Source organism: Merops nubicus, unplaced genomic scaffold (genome assembly GCF_000691845.1).
Source record: "Merops nubicus isolate BGI_N331 unplaced genomic scaffold, ASM69184v1 scaffold2871, whole genome shotgun sequence".
In the NCBI taxonomy this organism is placed as follows: domain Eukaryota; kingdom Metazoa; phylum Chordata; class Aves; order Coraciiformes; family Meropidae; genus Merops; species Merops nubicus.
The window spans coordinates 41211-50732 of record NW_008586353.1 but is presented as its reverse complement, the minus strand read 5'-3'; positions in this window follow the sequence as shown (position 1 = coordinate 50732).

Here is a 9522-nt window from a genome sequence, read left to right as displayed (position 1 = left end):
TAATTATCACAGATCAGATAGTAATTGGAATTAAAGATCCAAAACTACAGATAAAACTTCTGGAAGATGCAGACTTAAGCATATGTAAAGCTTATGTCAGTCTGCATTAATCTGCAGAAATTAAGAGAGGCTGAAAGTACAAGAAGTAAAGCAAGATATGGGTACACCAGGCAGCCTGACCAGTGTTACAAACAGCTGGAAAACAGATTCTATAAAATAGAAATGCTTAAATCAAACAGCAAGAAGTGACAAAACTGAAGTGCACAAGAGATGGGAATATGAAGGCTTATATGATATCTGGAATTTATAAAATGCAATAAGAACAGTGAGAAATTTAACAACTTTAAAAAAAAAAAAATCATAAGCCAGAGCAAGAGAAGCAGAAGCAGGAAAATACAGAGCAAAGAGGTAAGTGGAGTTTGACAGTGCAGAACACAACAAAGAAAAACTGCATAGAAACCCTGAGTGGCATGCATCTTGTTTTTCTTCAGTAGTCAAAAAAGTGAATTAATTATACCTTCTAAGACAGATGCCTAGGCTCCCTCTGCAATCAGTGGTAAGAAATAGACATCTACACAAAAAAAAGTAGGTTAAATAGCTCTGCAGCCTGGGACACAGGTAGCTGGGGCCTGGGCATTGTGGAGCCAAGTAAAATCCTATATAAAAGGGAGAAGGTGACTAAGGAATGTTTGTTAGCAGTTGTCAAATAACATCACAATTTGGAAACTAGTGCAAAAAGGGATTGAGAAATGCAACTGTCAGTCTACATTTGAAGACAGGAACAGCAAAAGTGGAGAACAATTCATAAATATGCTGCTATGGTGACCAAAGGATTGTCAAAGATGTCTAGTCATGCCTACAGCCCAGAGGAAAAGGTAACTCCAAGCCAGGAGGACACGAGTCACACATTAAATATCACAACACACTTGTTCACTCTTCTTGAAGCATTTAGCATTTATCCCAGCTGGAAATGTCATACGGTACAAGACGGTACTTTGCTCAAATCCACTGTGGTTGTGCTGGTGTCTGGAGACTTGAGAGAGTAACAGTAAGTGAAACAAACTTACAAGTGGTTTGGGGAGGTGAATAGGTGTGAGCAGGCCCCAAGGAGTTTATGTCAATTGCTATTTGTAATCACGCGATTTTCAGTTCTGGAGGAGCTTACAGGTTACACATAACCCTTACGACTTCCACAGGCAGGAGGTGGATAAACTGAGGTGGTTGAACACAGAGCACCTATCGGTCCAAGGAGATGAGGTCAAGAACACTAGCCCCATTGTAAATTGCTGTTCCTACCTGAAGCCTTGCTTAAACTTGCCTTTTTTTTAGGATCTCAGATGACATATTGTCCATTTACGTAAACACACCATACTCTATTTTGGCAAATCCTTCAGTGTTCAGCTGACAGACACCTCAGTCTAGCTGGAACTTAAGCTAGAGTAAAAATACTGAGTGGGCAACTTATGTTTTTCTGAGTCAAGGATACTTTCAGTGTTGCACAGTGTAAAATCAGGCTGAATTTGTCAACTAAGCTACCACACCTATACCATTCTGGGTCTACCAAAACTGTAATGATGCTATGGAAATTATTACGTTTAATTCTGTGAGCTACCTTTCCACTTAGTACTGATATACCTCAGTTTTTATCATATATGAAGTGCTTTGCTCCTGTGTAGGTGAAGTTAGGCTGCTGATTTTTAGAAACAGGAAATATTTGTTCATATCTCATGTACCGTTACGATATTTTCCATTCTGAACTATCAAATTAATCAAAAAAAATTACGAGAAAATCAGTGAGATATTCTACTAGGCTAATAAAAAGCAATTCACTTGGAAACAGTTGGCAGGGTGTTACTTGCCATGCCTTACTGGAGGAGGTGTAGGCAGGCTGGAGCAGAGAATGCTCCTCAGAGACCTTTCCATTGCTCAGTGGATGAAGCCAGCATATTTCACAGAGTGTCTTCACAGGGATGAAGATAACAATCATTTTTGAATCACACATGGAAACATATAAGACTTTGAACTATGTAGTTCAAATACATTGGATTTATGTATATTCATGGTCTGGAACTTGACTTTTAATAATGATGTGTTGAGCCACCACAGGGTGATCAGTGCTGTTATTAATGCTGTTCTGTCTAAAATTGTTTTTATTATTCATTTGGATGTTTAACAATAGAAACACATCCAAGACACTCTACTATAGGAAAATGAAAAGCAGTTTGGCTTTATGTATATTTTTAAAATGTCTTCTTAATAGGAGGTATTCTGGACTCTGCTGGACAGGGCTACAGAAAAGTTGTCAAAAGATGAAATTGTATGAAATTTAGTAGGAGCTGTGAATGAAGAGTGAAAATAGCATGCAAACTAAATATGCCCTAAAATGCCCTGTGATGATGGGAAAATGCAGTTTGCTCAAGAGTTTCACAGCTCTTTCAAATAAATCCCTGCATAAGCATATGGGACAATAGCGATTGGCATGATTAGTCTTTGTGCAGTGCCACACAGTCAGAATCTCTTCTATTGTTGCGTGGTGGGTCATATTTACCTCTGCAAACACTTGTCCAGTGGAAATATGTGGGGCACTCTTGTTTTTTACTGTTACTATATATCCAGATTAGCTTAATGTCTTGGAACACTCACAGCTAAATTACAAACTGTGTAAAGGAGTAAAATGTAAAAAACTGCTTACTGACCTTAGTTTGGAAATATGCTGCCATTTTATCAGTCTTCACTACCATTTCACAACAGGACCACAACAGTGACCAACAAAACAGTGTTTAGTTATCTATGCTATGGAAGCATTAACATACAATTTCTCTGTATATTCATTGTCTGCCAATGAATTCAAGTGGTAACCATGTGTTAAGTGGTAATGAGTATCATATCATTTACTAGTCTTGATTATTATACCTTTCATTTAGCTGTGATGGAAAAATAAGTGATCTTTTCATGTAGGGGCAAGGCTTGTAAAATATGTTGTGCATTCATGGTATTATACTAGAGCCTGAAATGGAAAATATTCATCTACCTGGGTGATTTTATTCACTTAAGCAGCTTTATGATTATAGTACTGTCATAGAACCGGCCTTGAAATGCTTAAGTAATTGAGCTATTCCACAGCTGCTGTGGTTTCTTTTTCCCAAGGTGAAACACAGACTGCAAAGACAGACTTCTTCAGAGGATGCCTGAGCAAAGAGTTTGTAACCTGGTCACTAAATGTGTCCTATAGGAACACATATGAAGAGTTGTGGCACTACAAAAGGTTATTACACTTAACCGCAATAGCTCTTTTCTCAGAAAATATAACTAACTTTAAAATGATCACATTAATTTCAGTTGAATAGGTGAAAAGCTTATAAGTGAAAAAAATCTACAAAACCAAAAGAAGGGAAGTGACTTTGTTTCCTTGAAAACTGGAATAAACCAACTGAAACTTTATATAACTTGCATAGAAAATACTGCCTAATAAGTAAAAATCTGTTTCTCTAATTTATCTCTGAAAATCTCTAGTCTTTATTGTTAAATGTGATTCGTGGTACTTAAATCACATTCAAGTACTTAAAGTATTGTTTAAGATGGTGGCAATGATACTAGTTGTGTGTATAAATATTGATTTTATTCACTAGTATTAATCCTCAATAGTTAATGTTTTTCATTCTTATGATCAGAGGACAAAAGTCCATCAGGATATTTGCACAAAGCCTGGCACAGATATATACAGTAGTTGTTCCACTCAGGAGCTGTCAGGATTCATCCTTCTGGACCATTAATAACACTTACTATTAAAGTTTCTCAGGCCATTTGGCCAGAGTTTCTTGTAATAGCAGTTTCTTGTAATCTGCTGAGTTTCTGTCCCATGCACAAATGTTTGTGAGATAATGTTCTATCTCAAAATATTCCTGAGTACAATACCAGTGTAAAAGCTTTAATGTGGGGGTGAATGCTAATCATGTATGACATTTTGCCTGCTTGTCTTTGGAGAAATGAGAGAAGACTTCTCCATCTGCAGTTTCTTCAGAACTGACTTGGAGATGATTTCCACTCATCTCTTCCTTCCAGATGCTGCTTTATGCATATCATTGCTTTTTCTCAAATGGAAATATAGTTCAAAGCCTATTGTAAAACTAGCAAATCAGTCCTATTCAGTGTGGCTCATCATCAGCCTGTGTTTGTGTACAGGAATTTTATTTTTTCTTTTTGGCAGTCTTAACCCAATGAAATAGGAGTCTGAAGAGTTTGATCAATTTGTCTGCAGTTTGAAGGAGACTGCTAATATGAGTTACAAGGCTCTCAGATGATTTTCTGCATAATGCATTGGAAATTTTATGTGCACATCAGCCTTACAAAGAAGTGGAATAGGGATTCTCCTAAACTTTATTGTGGCATCACAGCCCACAGCTATCTTAGAAGCATCAGAAACTGTATGGCAAAGGTCTTGCACAGCTCTGCAGGCTAAGCTTGCACACTTGGCTGTTATTAGATCAGTGAAAGAGACACAGAAACTGAAGCTTTGCTCTTGACAAAGTAGATTTGTCACATGCCCAAAGGATGTTGACAAGTGATTGGCTGTCAGACTATCTGTTCTCCACTTAGTTTTTGATAACATCTGCACCATTCAGTTTCTGAGACAATCTTGGTATAGGGAGTCCTGTGAGAAAGGAACAATCCTCAGTCAGGATCTGCAATTTGCTTTGCAGATTTCTAAAATGATGACATATCTGCCAGGTTCCCAGGCTGGGTATCCTTCACAGGTACATAAGCTCATAGATGCTCAGACCTCATGAGCCCATCTATGACTGCAGGTTCACAAACTGCCAGGCTCCCCATGAAGGCTACAAGTCAACAGTGAAGTTTGTTCTGAAGAGATATTAAAAAAAAAAATTAGGTCTAGCACTACCTTATGCTTTTGAGGTTAGGAATTGGTATATATCTGGCTTTGGATTTGACCATACCCAGACTGGCCCACACACCAGATTGAATCAATACTGGTACATTTGTACAGTGTTCATCAGCTTCAGTTGGAAAATCATTAGTGCTGATTTTTCTCCTAACATTACCTGAATTGAACTTGTAGCAAATCTTGTTATAAACCAGCTCTACCTGGAGCTGAGGCATGATCAGCACACCTTGAGTGTTTGGGTTTTATTTATCTTGTGAAGCTGCTCTTACACACCAAGTAAAAGACAGTCCTAGACATGAAGTGCTATTATGTAGCAAAATACATAAACGCTGTCAGGAAAAAAAACCCAAACGAATATGTATGTAGGGACAAAGAAGAAAAAAATAATGCTTTGATACATATGTATCAAATAAAAGTAAATGTAAAAGGCAAACTGTTAATCACAGTGAGCAAAAGTAAGCTTTTAACTGTTGTAAAAAGGCACTGTGCTTATCTGTGTCCAGTAATTTTTTCATGAGATGCAGACTGGGTTTGTTTTTGTCCTGGTTTCAGTTTCTTATTTACAATTCATGTGCTTTTCTAGCAGCTCTTCAACAAACAGCAAGTTTGCCTCTTAATCACTCCCCACCTCTCAATTAGCCACACAGGTATTCTGCTTTCCTCTGCAATAAGGGCATCACAGATATCACATGATATTGCTCAGGACTTTATCATAATTGGCATTGATGTGAAGTACAGCCAAGGGCCTGGGTTGTATTTTTTTTTCCTGTTATTTTCTACTTACTTCTCAGACACAATTTCAGTTTTTGTAAGTGGTGAAGAAAATACTTTCTTCATTGCAGGAGGAATATTGAAATTCAATTCATTTTTCATGCAAATCAAGTAATGCTACATTTACTGTTCTCCAAGATTAAGTTTTTTAGAGAATATTTCAGAAGTATAAATTACTTGCAGATACATTGCTATGTCCAAATCGTTAATCCATCTGAGAATATTGAAATTGTACTTAAACAATTTTAAGATAAAGTTGTACATTGCAGCATAGCCAAAGAGAATACTGAATTATAACAGTAATTTGTATTTGTGTTCTATTTTTATACTTTCACCTTCACACTGTTACGAGAAATGTCAAAAAGGAGGAAAATACTTTCAAGAAATAGTTTTCCATTAATGGCAAGACATGTTGGATTCAATCCTATGGCAAATTTTTTTCTTCTGTAGTTAAAAAGCAAAAACACATGGTAACTTCTGAGGACACATAAACAACAGGGTTCAGGGTCAAGAAGCACTGTTTGTGGTCAGTAAATATGATGCCTGCATTATTGAAATTAAGACTAATAACATCTTTTGGAAGTAATTAATATCACAGATGGAATTATGGTATTTCAAAAAAAAATCATGGATTAAAACATTTAGTTTTGATTAAATTGTTCTCTGGAGGTTAAAACAAGAAAATCAAGAAACGGTTATTTTTCATATATATTCATATTTTGTCTGTTTTTGTTTACATACTTATTCATAGATAACTGAAATCCAGTGTAATAATTTTGCCATTCTCTTCTTCAGGCTTTACATCAAGTTATTAGATAATCTATGTATTTAGTTCCCTACATTTTTTTTTTTTTTCTTTTTTTTAAAGTATTTCCCAAAAGTCTTTAACCAGAAATCTGTACAGGCAGCTGAGCTGTGGCCTGGTATGTGCTGTGTTATAGGTCTGTGTCAAAGCAACCACACTCTTTGGTGATTTGCAGGCAGTCCTTTCAGTGTTGACTTGGTTACTGTGTGTTGACTCATGTTTCAATTTCTCAAAGCCTTATATGGTCAAACAATACTGCCTGTGAACCATTAGCAAATGTGTTGCCATACTTTGCTGAAGACATGGTGCAATGAAAAAAAAATCATTCTTCCTTCATTCTTCCCTCATCTTCCCTCATAATTCCCTCATCTCCCACTGGGTGCTGAAAAACAAAACTTCAGAAGCACAGCTGACCATTGAAAGGAAGAAAAAAATGGGTGTTGGTGCAGTTTTTGGAACTGATAATCCAGAAGATGCTGTAAACCAGTTTGCTTAGCAGAGAGAGAACTTCAGTTCCAGGCCAGGACTGACAGAGTTTATATAATCCTGGCAGCTGAACTGTCTAAGAGGAGGATCTCAAACTTAAAGTAGGACACTGAGGACCGACATGCAAATTGCACAGTGTGTTACAAAAGCATGCATAAGAAATATTCTCAACAGGTTATTGTGCCAGTAACAGTTTGTGGACAGTTGACACATGAAAAAAAAAAAAAAAAAAACCTACAAAACCACCACTTCACAAAAGTGTCAATTTCCATTTTTTCCCTTTGCAAGTATCTCTAAGGGCTGCTTGTCAATATGCACTTAAAATTTAGCAAACAAAGTGTTGCAGTTTTTTGGCATTATTTTTTTATACAGATTGTGAACACAGAAGGGGTTTTGTGATCTTTATATACCCTTACACTATGAAAGAGCACAGAACTGAATCTTGATCTTCCAAGTCTGTGCATTAATTACACTATGATATTTCCTGTTCTACATCTTGGGACACTGCCACTCCTGGACAACTAAGAGGCCAGAATAAAAGAAGAGAGAGACAAAAGTACTTGCACCCTGATTCACAGAAGTGTTTTGAAATCTAACTGAGATATTGACATCCATCTGAAATGAATGAAACATCATGATGTCTGAATACCATCAACTCTCCACTGACTTTGGGCAATGTACTTTGGTTCCAATTAATCCAATTTTGTGTCCACGAGGGCTAGCCAATCGTGTCAGGTATGATGGCTTTTTCATGTGGTTACATTGCCACTGAATCCCAAAAGCAATATAGCCAAGGCAGTGGTGCACTGAAACAAATTTACTGAGCTTTGCTGAGCCTCTGACAGGCCAACATATAACCAGACTTCACTGTAGTGTGGGTATAGTACTGAAGGAGTTGAGCTCAGCTCTGGTGGACCTAGCTTAGATCCAGAGCAATGGTATTACTCAGAATGTCCCATTTCCCCCTGATTTAGGAAAAGCAGGCAACAGTAAGCAGAGACTTCACCCATGGCTGTAGAGTGAGGCACTGTGCTCCATGGACCCCCAAGCAGTCCCAACTCCTTAGCCCATGTGCTGACAACATGGTGTGCACTATCCCTTTATGTTCCCCTGGCTCCTTGGTACAGATGTCTAATTTTGCAGGAAAAAAAAAACAAAAACAAAAACAAACCAAACTGTTCCCCAAGAGCCCTGTTCTAGATACTTATAGATGCAGAGCACAGGGCCAGTGCAAGCAAACCTTTTGAGGATCTGGGAAGGGACAACTTGGCTTTGCAGACTATTTGCCACACCTGAAGGATTGATATAGGGAAATTAAGTTTAAAATTGGAGAAATAGTCACATAATCAGAGAATGGTAGGGTTTGGAAAAGACCTCTGGAGATGATCTAGTCCAACTCCCTTGCCAAAGCAGGTTCACCTAGGGCAGGTTACACAGGAATGCATCCAGGAGGGTTTTGGAAGCCGCTAGAGAAGGAAACTCCACAACCTCTCTGGGCAGCCTGTTCCAGTGCTCTGTCACCCTCCCAGTAAAGCAGTTTTCTCCTGATGTCTAGGTGGAACTTCCTGTGTTCCATTTTGTGCCCATTGCCCCTCGTCCTATCACTGAGAAACACTGAAATGAGGTCAGCCTTAACCTCTTGACACCCACCCTTTAGATATTTATAAACATTGATAAGATCCCCTCTCAGCCTTCTCTTCTCCAAGCTGAACAGACCCAGGTCCCTCAGCCTTTCCTCATAAGAGATGTTCCAGTCCCTTAATCATCCTCCTAGCCCTCCATTGGACACTCTCCAGGAGTTCCCTGTCTCCAGACTGTCCAAGTCTCATTGAATGGTAGCCCAGCCTTCCAGTGTGTCAGCCACTCCTCCAAGTTTCATATCATCAGCAAACTTGCTAGTCCATCCTATGGATGAGAAAAGGTACTGGAAAAATGATAAACAGTGGAAAATCTTTTTCATTAAAGAAAAACTTGTTATGCCTTCTAAAGCAGTAAGAGGAAACTCTCTGTCTATCTATCTGTCATATGCAAACAGGCATTTTCAAATCATGCTTTTAAACAGAAAAAGAATCACAATATAAAGCTCAGATCCATTTTTTTTTACCAAATAGAGAGGTAGTAGTACTCCAGTTTGGAATCATCTTTACCTCTTCCATATGACCTCTGCAAATTAGGATAATTTATCAAAGTCTGTGGAGAAAGAAGTTTGAGTCTGTTTTTCTTCATTTGGCTTGTGAGCGTTTTTCAGATGGGGATCAAAACAAACCATATCCTGCTCCTGTGGAAAATACATTTATTGTCAAGATATGCAAAACAGGATATGACAAAATTCTGGAGAAAAAGTACAGCAGTACTGATACATGAGGTTCTGGTATAAATCATGCCTCAGCTCTGAGATTCATGTTGGAAACTGCTCAGATAGATGATTTGATACTTCTGAACTCTAAAGGAATAAATTGAAAGGAGAACAAAAAGACACTGATTTACAGTGAAAATGAAGTCATGTATTTACAGTGAAGGAGTCAAGTCCTCATCAGGATCTGTAATTGCAGTGTAT